Source organism: Ranitomeya variabilis, chromosome 1 (genome assembly GCF_051348905.1).
Source record: "Ranitomeya variabilis isolate aRanVar5 chromosome 1, aRanVar5.hap1, whole genome shotgun sequence".
Classification (NCBI taxonomy): domain Eukaryota; kingdom Metazoa; phylum Chordata; class Amphibia; order Anura; family Dendrobatidae; genus Ranitomeya; species Ranitomeya variabilis.
The window spans coordinates 908,814,695-908,829,506 of record NC_135232.1 but is presented as its reverse complement, the minus strand read 5'-3'; the positions used below and the strand labels follow the sequence as shown (position 1 = coordinate 908,829,506).

Genomic DNA, 14,812 nt, shown 5'->3' with positions numbered 1-14,812 from the left:
AGGGGGCATCCTCTACGTCTGGAGGAAAGAAGGTTTAAGCATAATAACAGACGCGGATTCTTTACTGTAAGAGCAGTGAGACTATGGAACTCTCTGCCGTATGATGTTGTAATGAGTGATTCGTTACTTAAATTTAAGAAGGGACTGGATGCTTTTCTTGAAAAGTATAATGTTACAGGGTATATACACTAGATTCCTTGATAGGGCGTTGATCCAGGGAACTAGTCGGATTGCCGTAGGTGGAGTCGGGAAGGAATTTTTTTCCCCAATGTGGAGCTTACTCTTTGCCATTTGGTTTTTTTTTGCCTTCCTCTGGATCAACATGTTAGGGCATGTTAGGTTAGGCTATGGGTTGAACTAGATGGACTTAAAGTCTTCCTTCAACCTTAATAACTATATGTAACTATAACTATATGTAATGCAGCACAGCCCCATAGAATGTAATGCAGCCAGCCCCCATAGAATGTAATGCAGCCAGCCCCCATAGAATGTAATGCAGCCAGCCCCCATAGAATGTAATGCAGCCAGTCCCCATAGAATGTAATGCAGCACAGCCCCATAGAATGTAATGCAGCACAGCCCCCATAGAATGTAATGCAGTCAGCCCCCATAGAATGTAATGCAGCCAGTCCCCATAGAATGTAATGCAGCACAGCCACCATACAATGTAATGCAGCACAGCCACCATACAATATACAGCAGCCCAGCCCCATAGAATGTAATGCAGCCAGCCCCCATAGAATGTAATGCAGCCAGCCCCCATAGAATGTAATGCAGCCCCCCCCCAATAGCCCCACAATCCAGTTATCACTCATTGATATATAATAGTAATAAAAAAAAACACTCTACTCTCCTTTCCTCTTGCCCCACGCTGCTCCTGGCTCCGGTCTCAGCAGCTGCAGACTGCCCGCCCGGTCACACAGCAGGTGTGTGATGATATGACGTCATCGCGCACCCGCAGTGTCAGCGGCAGGCAGAGCGGGGAATGATGGGAGAGGGAGCGTCAGCAGACGCTCTCTCCTCCATCATTGCATTCAACTGTACTGGCGTCATAGGACGCCAGTATAGTTGAATGCGGGGCCGGGAGTGTGCCGACAGCGGGGGGAGTGTGCCGACAGCGGCACACTCGAGCGGCCCACTACTGCCACTGCCACCACCCTTCTGGCATTTGCCAGAACTGCCCGATGGCCAGTCTGGCCCTGGTCTTGCATTGGTGAGACTCGGGCGATATACTCGTACAATCGCAGCATGCTGCGATTTCTCTCGCATGCTGAATACGCCCGAGAAAAAAAACGTTGATGGGAGCTGTCCCATAGATTAACAGTGGTCCAAGTGCTATGTGATATTTTATCGCATAACACTCGTCCATATTCTATGCTAGTGTGACCCCGGCCGTTTTCAGAAGATTTCAAAACTGTTTCTATGCGATCATGTATTTTGAAGTCAGCAGATTTACCCAATTATGGTCAAAGGTAAAAAAAAAAGCATACAAAAAAGAAAAAAAAAACTTTAAGGTTATGTTTCCACTGTCAGGAAACGCTGCGGATTGGACGCTGCGTACAGCCCCAGCGTCCAATCCACAGCAGCCAGAGGTTACAGCATAGTGGAGGGGATTTTATGAAATCCCACCTACACTATGAGTTCAATGATGCAGGTGGCAAACCTGTGTATATGCACATACGGCGCATCTTTATAGACCGCAGCATGTCTATTTACCTTGCAAAAGACGCTCAGTCTCCGCAAGATAAATAACACCGTCCTATGTATAGGATGAGGTGATTCCGCATGGTAAGCGCTGCATATACGGAACGTGGAAACATACCCTTACCTTAGCAATGTTTTTGACATTTTTACAGCATAATGTTCAAAGTGTGCTAAAAAACATAAGTGGAAAACCACAGCAAAGAACTTAAAAAAGAAAACAGAACCTTAGAGAAACTGTCCAATAAAAATAATGTAAATATCATACAAAGAAGATTGTTACAATCCACTTTTCACTGTTCCTTGCACTGTTAAATTGAATTCTGCTCTTAGTCATCACCAGATGTTAGACATCAGTAATTTGTCTTTTTTAGTACCAAAATGCAAAAACAACACGTGACGGAAAACTATTTTGTTTACTTTTGATTTCTAGGCATTTCCTAAAACACGTGCCTGGAAAACCTTGCTCCCTTACTCAAAGTTATGCAATAGCAATGGAATATCGGTATGTGTCAAAAGTATGCTACATATTTAGACAATTTTACACACCCTTTTCAGTGAAAATATTTGTAATTGCTATTCAAGTCTGATGCTGTTCTATTCTCCTTCAAGATCCTCTCTCTATACGTACTGTAATCAGATATCTATCTATTAAGGGGAATCCGTCACCAGTTTTTGCTACCGTATCTCAGAGCAGCGTCATGTAGGGCCAGAAAGTCTGATTCCAGCGATGTCATTTACTAGGCTGCTTGCTATCATTTTGATAAAATCACTGTTTTATCTGCAGCAGATCAACTAGTTCTCTGAATGTTAAGCTCTGTATAAGCCACTACCTCACTGATTGGCAGCTTTCTGCCCATGCACAGTGTACACAGAAAGCTGCCAATTAATGGTGGGGTCGAGATTATATAGAGCTCATAAATATGGAGGATTACTTAGCAGCAGGTATACTAGTCCTCAAATGATGATCTCCTTCTGATAAAACAGTCATTTTCTCAAAACTGCATGAAGTAGCCCAATAAGTGACACATTGTTGGAATCAGGGTTTCTGCCCCTACATCATGGTGCTCTCACATTAGGTGTCAAACACCTGGTGGCAGATTTCCATCAATCAGCCATGATTTTAAACAAGTGAAGTGAATAACACTGATTATCCTGTGACACTGAACCTTCTTAGGTGGGATATATTACACAGCAGTAAGTGAACAGTCAGGTCCTGAAGTTGATATATTGTTAGCCTGAAAAATGGGCAAGCATGCGGATCTGAACCACAAGGGCCTAAACACGAGTGTTGCACAGGTGCAGTAGTTAGTAACTTTCTTGACTCAGCGATAAAGCAGAGCTGAGTTTGTCACAGAATCCAAAGTAGAACTGGCAGTGGTTTAGCAGAGTTGACGAACCAATATGGCAGAGATGAGTTTGTAACAGCCTAATAGAGAGTTGGCAGCAGTGCAGTTGTAGATTTGACTCATCGATATGGCAGTTCTGAGTTTGTCATGGAGTCCAATACAGAGCTGGCAGCAGTGTGGCAGAGTTGATTTGGCTGGGTTGGTCACAGGCTACAAGGCAGGGAACAGTCCTCAGTAGCAGCAAGAACACTAGCAAGCTTAACACAAGACACGGCCTGTAAGGCCTGAAACATGACATCACAGGAGGCTCTGTGGCAACCCAATGCACAGGAGAGCGGAGCGCTAACCGATGGAGAAGGATGTAGAGCCCGATGCTGGAGATCCAACTGGTGAGTAATAGTGATGCGCGAGCGGGCTCGGCACTGCTCGTTACTCGATTGAGCATTAGGGTGCTCGGCATGCTCGTTACTCGGCCCAGAATCGGGTGTGCTCAAGCACAAAGCTTGAGTCCCTGTCCTGCATGTTTTGCGGCTCTCTGGCAGCCAGTCAACATGTGGGTGTTGCCTGCCATACACAGTAAAGCAGTAGCCATTTTGACTAGTGGCATTATTGTGATTGGCCAGCCATATTGCATCATCGGGAATATCTAAGACCCTGGGGACCTGAAGCTCGGCCCCCACTGACCTCTGAAATCAGAGGATAAAATGGCTGGGGGAAGCAGTGAACATTCATTAAGCATTTACATCTGTTTAACAGGCAGATTAGTTATTTAAAAACAAATAAACACACACAATTTGCATGCCCAAGTGCATTCAGTGTGGCAGAATATTCTATGACATTAATAATGTTGATAGCATGCCAAGGTGTGTAAGTGCATGTAATTCTACAAGTGGTGCTCATGCCTGATATTAAATAAATCAAGAAAACTTTGTTTCCATTTGTCATCAATTGCATACCATTAAATTGGTATTTCCATCTCCAAGATCCTATCCCAATATGTAGTAGGTGTAATAATAATAATATTAGGAAATACCTCCAATTAGAAGTGTAGTATAGTTTTTATGATTTGCTAAGCTATATCTCTTTCCTCATGCGCAGACATTGCAGGACCTATGTATCCATGGTTACAACCACTTATATAGTGCCAATTAGCTAATTGCTAGTGGTCGTAACCATGGATACCTAAGGTCCTGCAATGCCTGCACGTGAGGAAAGAGACATAGTAAATCAGAAAAAATACACTACATTTCTAATTAGAGGTATTTGCCAATATTATTATTATTATTACACCTACTACATATTGGGATAGAATTTTGGAGATGGGAATACCCCTTTAACATGTCTATACATCCTGTGATTTCCATAATTCGATGATTTTTCCTTCATATTGTTGCAATGTCAATGTTGAGTAGTGTATACATGTACAGTATGAAAGTGGGATACATTCTTCTGTTATTGGAAGCTACCATACAAGATAATAATGTACAACTGAATGAAGGTGAACTTTTTCGTTTTATAAGATGAGAACATTTTAGTTCCTTTAAGGTGATGTTAATTCATGATTTATGTATTGATTGTTATATACTAACCAACACAACGTGTAAATACTATACAGTACTATGAATCCTATTTAAAGCAATTATGTAATATCTATTGTTCTATTGTGTATGTCATTTAAGTATTGTATTTCTGGAACCTAGGTGTGTGCAGACCAGAAAGAGGAATTTCTCTACTTATCAAGTTGAGTCTCTAACCTGAAATAAGGCATCATTGTTGGGGTAGAGAGAAATGGACATCCACTTCACCTATCTAGTGTTTAACTGGCCAGTCAAGCTCATGAGATGCCAACTGAGGGAGGTTTGGTGAAATTTTCCAACTCCAGGTAAGAACAAATAGACCAAGTCCTGTAGGAGTGGCTATCTTTGAGCAATGGTATGGTTCATGTTTAGCTTTGAGGTGCTGGGCAATAGACTCAGAGCTTAAATCAGTGAGAGTCGCTCAGATGTACCTAGTAGCCAGAAGGTCAGTTAGTTGTATTTTGACTTTCAATCTGTGATGTACTGTTGTGTATAAAGATAATACGTCTGGATGTGGCCATTTGTATAATACATTATAATGGAGTGAATGTCCTTTTTGTGCCAAACATCTAACCCAACAGATGGCAATGCCAAGAGCTAATTACCAACAAATGTGACACACTATTACCTGAATTCCAAGGTAATAAGTAAGGGCAGGTAGAGGGAGATCAAACCTCCACCTTTATTTTTCTTTGCAGCATTAACAGGATAAACCACACCTGTATTTAATTTTAGTGCTGTAGACAGCAGCAGCAGGGAAAGGATTTTCATAAGTGTGTTAATTATTTACCAGAATCATAAATGCAACTATAAAGACATAAATATAATTACATAATGCATAAGCCAATGGTCATCGACCTTTGGTCTGAGAGAGCTACATGTACATGTTAATAATAGAATGTAACGCCTTTCCTCTGACAACTAATAGCACTGATTCCCAGTTCACATTCATCTGTACATACAAACCAATAATTACCATCAATAAAGAGGACATTGGAAAGACTGTAATTCACAGTAAAAGCACAGAACTGATGTATCCTGAAATGTGTGAATACACCATTCATCCTGATATAGAGAGAGTTTAGTGCTGACGGTTGGTCCGAGTAAACGGACATTATGTTTTAGGCTACAATTTCAATTCCTTCATTTTTTCAGACTCTATGAAATTCATATTGTAACCCGCCTACCTGTCTACACTCATACATCTAAATATACCAAGAATTTGCAAAAACCCTAGTTCATGAGCTCATCATTTCCCGCCATGACTATTGCAACCTCCTGCTCTGTGGCCTCCCCTCTAACACTCTCGCACCCCTCTAATCTATTCTAATCTCTGCTGCCTGACTAATCCACTTGTTCCCCCACTATTCCCCAGCCTCTCCCATCTGTCAATCCCCGCACTGGCTCCCCATTACCCAAAGACTTCAGTTCAAAACCCTAACCATGACATGCAAAGCCATCCACAACCTGTGTCCTCCATAAATCTGTGACCTTGTCTCCCGGTACTTACCTGCACGTAACCTCCGATTCACACAAGATCTCCTTCTCTACTCCCCTCTTACTGTATCTCCTCTTCCCACAATCGCATACAAGATTTCTCCAGCACATCAACCCTACTCTGGAACTCTCTACCCCAACATATCAGACTCTCGCCTACTATGGAAACCTTCAAAAAGAACCTGAAGATCTACCTCTTCCGCCAAGCCTACAACCTACAGTGATCACCGATCGACCAAACCGCTGCACAACCAGCTCTATCCTCGCCTACTGTATCCTCACCCATCCCTTGTAGATTGTGAGCCCTCATGTTCAGGGTCCTCTCTCCTCCTGAACCAGTCATGACTTGTATTGTTTAAGATTACCGTTCTTGTTTTTATTATGTTTACCCCTTCTCACATGTAAAGCGCCATGGAATAAATGGCCCTATAATAATAAATAATAATAATATAAGCCTAACACTTTTTTTTGCTCCCATTTTTCATAAGCTGAACTCAAAGACCTAAGACTTTTTCTATGTACACAACAAATATTGTTCACAAATTTTAGTGTGGCCAGTGTAAGGCACACCTGTGTAATAACCATGCTGTCTAATCAGCATCCTGATATATCACACCTGTGAGGTGGATGGATTATCTTGGCAAAGGAGAAAAGCTCACTAACGGAAATTTAGACAAATTTGTGAACAATATTTGAGAGAAAGGCCTTTTGTGTACATAGAAAAAGTCTTCAATCTTTACGTTAAACTCGTGAAAAATGGATTTTATGTTTTTGTTCAGTGTACTTTTTGGTCAAACGGCACATACAAAGGGGTGGTTAAGCAGTCATAAGGGTCATGACTCTGTTGTCGGGTATCCCAGTACCAGAGGCTCCTTCGCTGTCCCTACCATTAGGGGCACCCTAGCTTGCCCTGTTCCCTGGATTACTTCTGATTGTACCTTTGCCTTAGCTCCTGAATCCTCCCACAGTCTGTATCCTTCCCCCATCCAGGGAAGAGGGGAGTAGTAGTGTACCCATAATACACCAACCAGACTAACAAGGTACTATAAACAGGGATAAAGGAGAATACCAATCATGCAAATATACTCACTCAAACAACAGAGGTAAACATCAGGGAGTGGAGGATGGGAAAAAAAACTAGGAGAAGAAGGGGATTAGCACACAACCAAAACCTTGCAACAGTCACAGATAAATCCACTAAATGCCTTCTCCAACAACAACAAGCCACCATCTCCTAAACTATGCAGCATGAAGGTACTCTGGCAATGAGTGTTTGCCAGGGCCCAAAATATATAAGAGAGGGGAGTGGCTAACAGTGAACAACTGAGAGCCTAATGCAGGAAAGCTTTCAAGAGTTCTTAACTGAGCAGAATAATCCCTGAATTGCTAAAATAAATCTGCACTGTTTAATATGAAGGTGAAGTGCTTCTAGTAGAAGAAATCAGATGCTGCGCTTTTCTGGCTCCTCTCTGTCACGATAAACCTGTGACAATAACGGCCTCATTCTGCTCTTTTTAACTGTATCTGTGTCCAGGGCATGGGCAGAGTTGAATACTTTGGTGGAGTTTACATTTCATTTATGACCCACCTGGATATTTCATCTTTAAAAACTTACTGCTGATGACAAATGATAGCAAATGTTCTTTGCTATCACAGCGCTGCTTGGAAAGGCAAGGTAGGTGTAACGAATGGAAGCGGAGGCACACATGTTGAAGTACACATTCGTTTATTGCTATTTTTGTGGAACCATAGGATCATGGACCGGGGGGCTCCGAAGGGGGCGTGACTGTGCGAGCCCCAGACACCCGTAGTAAAACCACTCGAACAGGTCCAGGGGACGCTGGTGCTTCCTCCAGTTAGACCCCAGAAACGTGGAAGCTGGTCCAGCAGACAGGTGTTATGACCCCAATAGCAGAGGGTCTCAGGAATAAATACCAAGTCTGCAAACACAAAAAACCAGCTCATAGGGCAGTGGTAACTGGGCTGACCATATATCTAATCCTAGCACCACAAATAGAAGTAGCCGGGGAACGTGCCTACGTTGGTTCTAGACGTCTCGCGCCAGCCGGAGAACTAACTAACCCTAGAAGGGAAAAGAAAGACCTTTCTTGCCTCCAGAGAAAAGACCCCAAAAGTTGGATACAAGCCCCCAACAAATAATAACGGTGAGGTAAGAGGAAAAGACAAACATAAGAATGAGCTAGGTATTTAGCAAAGAGAGGCCCACTAGCTAATAGCAGAATATAGTAAGATGACTTATATGGTCAGCAAAAACCCTATTTAAATATCCACGCTGGATATTCAAGAACCCCCGAACCGTCTAACGGCCGGGGGGAGAACACCAGCCCCCTAGAGCTTCTAGCAAGGTCAGAAATCACATTTAGTACAAGCTGGACAAAAATAGTAGCAAAGCAAGTAACTCAAAAAACAAAGAAGCAAGACTTAGCTTAATTTTGCAAGAGCCAGGACCAGCAGACAGGAGCAACAGAAGGATCTGATTACAACGATGCCAGGCACTGGACTAAGGATCCAGGAAGTTAATATAGCGACACCCCTGGACTAACGACCCAGGTGAGTGCCAAACAGAAAAAAGACAATCCCAGAGTCATACCACTAGTGACCACAAGAGGGAGCCAAAAAGTCTAATTCACAACAGTACCCCCCCTTAAGGAGGGGTCACCGAACCCTCACCAAGACCACCAGGGCGATCAGGATGAGCAGCGTGAAAGGCACGAACTAAATCGGCCGCATGCACATCAGAGGCAACCACCCAGGAATTATCTTCCTGACCATAGCCCTTCCACTTGACCAGATACTGAAGCCTCCGCCTGGAGAGACGAGAATCCAAGATCTTCTCCACCACGTACTCCAACTCGCCCTCAACCAACACCGGAGCAGGAGGCTCAACAGAAGGAACCACAGGTACAACGTACCGCCGCAACAAAGACCTATGGAACACGTTGTGAATGGCAAACGACACAGGAAGATCCAAGCGAAAGGACACAGGATTAAGGATTTCCAATATCTTGTAAGGACCGATGAAGCGAGGCTTAAATTTAGGAGAGGAGACCTTCATAGGAACAAATCGAGAAGACAGCCATATCAAATCCCCAACACGAAGTCGGGGACCCACACCGCGGCGGCGGTTGGCAAAACGCTGAGCCTTCTCTTGTGACAACTTTAAGTTGTCCACCACATGATTCCAGATCTGCTGCAACCTATCCACCACAGAATCTACCCCAGGACAGTCAGAAGGCTCCACATGTCCCGAGGAAAAACGAGGATGGAAACCAGAGTTGCAGAAAAATGGCGAAACCAATGTAGCGGAACTAGCCCGATTATTAAGGGCAAACTCAGCCAACGGCAAGAAGGTCACAGAATCATCCTGATCCGCAGAAAGAAAACACCTCAAATAAGCCTCCAGAGTCTGATTAGTTCGCTCCGTTTGTCCATTAGTCTGAGGATGAAAGGCAGACGAAAACGACAACTCAATGCCCATCCTAGCACAAAAGGATCGCCAGAACCTGGAAACAAACTGGGATCCTCTGTCAGACACAATATTCTCAGGAATGCCGTGTAAACGAACCACATTCTGAAAGAACACAGGAACCAGATCGGAAGAGGAAGGCAGCTTAGGCAAAGGTACCAAATGGACCATCTTAGAAAAGCGATCACATACCACCCAGATGACAGACATGCCCTGAGACACCGGGAGATCTGAAATGAAATCCATGGAAATGTGTGTCCAAGGCCTCTTCGGGACAGGCAAGGGCAACCCGCTGGCACGCGAACAGCAAGGCTTAGCTCGAGCACAAGTCCCACAGGACTGCACAAACGACCGCACATCCCGTGACAAGGAAGGCCACCAAAAGGACCTAGCCACCAGATCTCTGGTGCCAAAAATTCCCGGATGCCCTGCCAACACCGAGGAATGAACCTCGGAAATGACTCTGCTGGTCCACTTATCAGGAACAAACAGTCTGTCAGGTGGACAAGAGTCAGGTCTACCAGCCTGAAATCTCTGCAACACACGTCGCAAATCCGGAGAAATGGCTGACAAGATAACTCCCTCTTTAAGAATACCAACTGGTTCTGCGACTCCCGGAGAGTCAGGCACAAAGCTCCTTGAAAGAGCATCAGCCTTCACATTCTTTGAACCTGGTAAATATGAGACCACAAAGTCAAAACGGGAGAAAAACAATGACCAGCGGGCCTGTCTAGGATTCAGGCGTTTAGCAGACTCGAGATACATCAAATTTTTGTGATCAGTCAAGACCACCACACGATGCTTAGCACCCTCGAGCCAATGACGCCACTCCTCAAATGCCCACTTCATGGCCAACAACTCCCGATTGCCAACGTCATAATTCCGCTCAGCAGGCGAAAACTTCCTCGAGAAAAAGGCACAAGGTCTCATCACAGAGCAACCAGGGCCTCTCTGCGACAAAACGGCCCCTGCCCCAATCTCAGAAGCATCCACTTCAACCTGAAAGGGAAGTGAGACATCAGGCTGGCACAAAACAGGCGCCGAAGTAAACCGGCGCTTCAGCTCCTGGAAAGCCTCCACGGCTGCAGGAGCCCAGTTAGCAACATCAGAACCTTTCTTGGTCATATCCGTCAAAGGTTTAGCAATGCTAGAAAAATTAGCAATAAAACGACGGTAGAAGTTAGCAAAACCCAAGAACTTCTGAAGACTCTTAACTGACGTGGGTTGAGTCCAATCATGAATAGCACGGACCTTGACTGGGTCCATCTCCACCGCAGAAGGGGAAAAAATAAACCCCAAAAAGGGAACCTTCTGTACTCCAAAGAGACACTTTGAGCCCTTAACAAATAAAGCATTCTCACGCAAAACCTGAAACACCATCCTGACCTGCTCTACATGCGAGTCCCAGTCATCAGAAAAAAACAGAATATCATCCAGATAAACGATCATAAATTTATCCAGATACTTCCAGAAAATATCATGCATAAAGGACTGAAACACTGAAGGAGCATTAGAGAGCCCAAAAGGCATCACCAAGTACTCAAAATGACCTTCGGGCGTATTAAACGCGGTTTTCCATTCATCTCCTCGCTTAATGCGCACAAGGTTGTACGCACCACGAAGATCTATCTTGGCGAACCACTTGGCACCTTCAATTCGGGCAAACAAGTCCGACAATAGAGGCAAAGGATACTGAAATTTAACAGTGATTTTATTCAAAAGCCGATAGTCAATACAAGGTCTCAAAGATCCATCCTTCTTGGCCACAAAAAAGAATCCCGCACCAAGAGGGGAAGAGGAAGGACGGATATGCCCCTTCTCCAGAGATTCCTTGATATACGAACGCATTGCGGTATGCTCAGGTACAGACAGATTAAATAGTCTTCCTTTAGGAAATTTGCTACCTGGAATCAAATTTATGGCACAGTCACAGTCCCTATGAGGAGGCAGAACACTGGACCTGGACTCGCTGAACACATCCTGATAATCAGACAAATACTCAGGAACTTCCGAAGGAGTAGAGGAAGCAATAGACACCGGCGGGGAATCACCATGAATACCCTGACAGCCCCAACTTGACACCGACATTGCCTTCCAATCCAAGACTGGATTATGAGTCTGTAACCATGGCAACCCCAAAACGACCAAATCATGCATTTTATGCAGAACAAGAAAATGAATCACCTCCCGATGTTCAGGAGTCATGCACATGGTTACCTGTGTCCAAAACTGCGGTTTATTTTCCGCCAATGGCGTAGCATCAATACCCCTCAGAGGGATAGGATTAACCAACGGCTCAAGAACAAAACCACAGCGCTTGGCAAATGACAGATCCATAAGACTCAGGGCAGCACCTGAATCCACAAACGCCATAACAGGGTAGGAGGACAATGAGCAAATTAAAGTCACAGACAAAATAAATTTAGGTTGCAAATTACCAATAGCGACAGGACTAACAACCCTTGTTAGGCGTTTAGAGCATGCTGATATAACATGTGTAGAATCACCACAGTAAAAACACAACCCATTCTGACGTCTATGATTTTTCCGCTCATTTCTGGTCTGAATTCTATCACATTGCATCAAATCAGGTGTTTGTTTAGACAACACCACCAGAGGATTAGCGGTTTTGCGCTCCCGCAAACGCCGGTCAATTTGAATAGCCAGCGCCATGGAATCATTAAGACTTGTAGGAATGGAGAAACCCACCATCACATTCTTAATGGCTTCAGAAAGGCCATTTCTGAAGTTTGCGGCCAGAGCACACTCATTCCACTGAGTAAGCACGGACCATTTCCGAAATTTTTGGCAATACACTTCAGCTTCATCCAGGCCCTGAGAAATAGCCAGCAAGGCTTTTTCTGCCTGAACATCAAGATTGGGTTCCTCGTAAAGCAATCCGAGCGCCAGAAAAAACGCATCAATATTTGCCAATGCCGGATCTCCTGGCGCTAGCGAGAAGGCCCAATCCTGAGGGTCGCCCCGTAAAAAAGAGATAACAATTTTAACTTGCTGAACTGAGTCTCCAGATGAACGGGGTCTCAGGGATAGAAACAATTTACAATTATCCCTGAAATTCCTAAACTTAAATCGGTCTCCAGAAAACAGTTCAGGAATAGGTATTTTAGGTTCAGACATAGGACTACTGGTAACAAAATCTTGTATGCTTTGCACACGAGCAGCAAGCTGGTCCACACTTGTAATCAAGGTCTTGACATTCATGTCTGCAGCAAGCTCAAGCCACTCAGAGGTAAAGGGGAGGAAGAGAGGAAAAAAAAAAAAAAAATTCAGAATTTCCTTTCTTATATCCCACTTCTGCAATGCATTAAACATTCAATGTAGGCCTGGCATACTGTTATGACCCCAATGGCAGAGGGTCTCAGGAATAAATACCAAGTCTGCAAACACAAAAAAACAGCTCATAGGGCAGTGGTAACTGGGCTGACCATATATCTAATCCTAGCACCACAAATAGAAGTAGCCGGGGAACGTGCCTACGTTGGTTCTAGACGTCTCGCGCCAGCCGGAGAACTAACTAACCCTAGAAGGGAAAAGAAAGACCTTTCTTGCCTCCAGAGAAAAGACCCCAAAAGTTGGATACAAGCCCCCAACAAATAATAACGGTGAGGTAAGAGGAAAAGACAAACATAAGAATGAGCTAGGTATTTAGCAAAGAGAGGCCCACTAGCTAATAGCAGAATATAGTAAGATGACTTATATGGTCAGCAAAAACCCTATTTAAATATCCACGCTGGATATTCAAGAACCCCCGAACCGTCTAACGGCCGGGGGGAGAACACCAGCCCCCTAGAGCTTCCAGCAAGGTCAGAAATCACATTTAGTACAAGCTGGACAAAAATAGTAGCAAAGCAAGTAACTCAAGAAACAAAGAAGCAAGACTTAGCTTAATTTTGCAAGAGCCAGGACCAGCAGACAGGAGCAACAGAAGGATCTGATTACAACGATGCCAGGCACTGGACTAAGGATCCAGGAAGTTAATATAGCGACACCCCTGGACTAACGACCCAGGTGAGAGCCAAACAGAAAAAAGACAATCCCAGAGTCATACCACTAGTGACCACAAGAGGGAGCCAAAAAGTCTAATTCACAACAGACAGGTGAACAGGCAGGGATAACAGGAAGCGACTATGGCTGCCTGAAGTCTTCAGTAAACCAGGTAAAGAGACTACAAACCTGTGTCCTCTGTTTTTTATTGCACCACTCACCATCTCCATCTACACCCCGGGAGCCCTGGGGACCCAACTTCACCTGTGGGAAGTGTCACCATCTTAGCTGCCATACCATCACCCCAGAGGACCCCTTTAAGCAGCATCGGTCCCCACTGACCGAATACCACAGGTAGCGTTACGAACACAAACTTTATTCAAATCCCTTTTACATGGGCGCCCAGGGCTACGGACCAGGTCGCCGCCACCGTCACACATCTTCTTAAGTACTGGACCCGGTACCGAGTACCCCACGACCCTGGCGGTGTTCCATTTACACAAGCCAATAATCAAGAATAAGCAAGCTACCGATAACTTGTTGCCTATTATCAACTTGTCTAAATGGGATTTAAATTGTCATTCCAAAATTTTTTTATTTCCCTATCAGTTCAGTGCATGCAATAAAATACTTACCAGTCATTGTCTTCTGCCATTTCCAGCACCTCTCTGGCCCTCTCTTGGATTATGTGACTGCAGATGTGACCAGCATCTTCTGTGTGGACCAGAGGTCAATTTCTCAATGTAAGTCTATAAGACTCACAATTAGACTCTCAGAGACTTACATTAAGAAAAGAAGTAATGGTTTACTTTGTAAGCCAGCAAGAAACAGCTGTGGTTACATTATGCAGCAGAGGTAACAGAGTAGCGCTGGAAATAGCAAAAGACTAGTACCGTATATACTCGAGTATAAGCCGACCCGAGTATAAGCCGACCCCCCCTAATTTTGCCACAAAAAACTGGGAAAACTTAATGACTCGAGTATAAGCCTAGGGTGGGAAATGCAGCAGCTACCGGTAAATGTCTAAAGTAAAAATAGATACCAATAAAAGTAAAATAATTGAGACATCAGTAGGTTAAGTATTTTTGAATATCCATATTGAATCAGGAGCCCCATATAATGCTCCATACAGTTCATGATGGCCCCATAAGATGCCCCATATTAAAATATGCCCCATATAATCCTGCATAAAGGTT

At 44.2% G+C, this 14,812-nt stretch overlaps 1 protein-coding gene across 1 annotated transcript in view; it reads left to right on the top strand.

Moving 5' to 3' along the window:
* Positions 1 to 3,389: 3,389 nt before the first annotated feature.
* The window catches only part of SGMS2 (sphingomyelin synthase 2), a 115,628-nt gene continuing 104,205 nt past the window's right edge, over positions 3,390 to 14,812 (top strand). The window contains exons 1-2 of the mRNA XM_077279016.1: positions 3,390 to 3,439; positions 4,751 to 4,932. The gene's annotated coding sequence lies outside the window, so the exon portion shown is untranslated. The remainder of the gene's footprint in view (positions 3,440 to 4,750; positions 4,933 to 14,812) is intronic.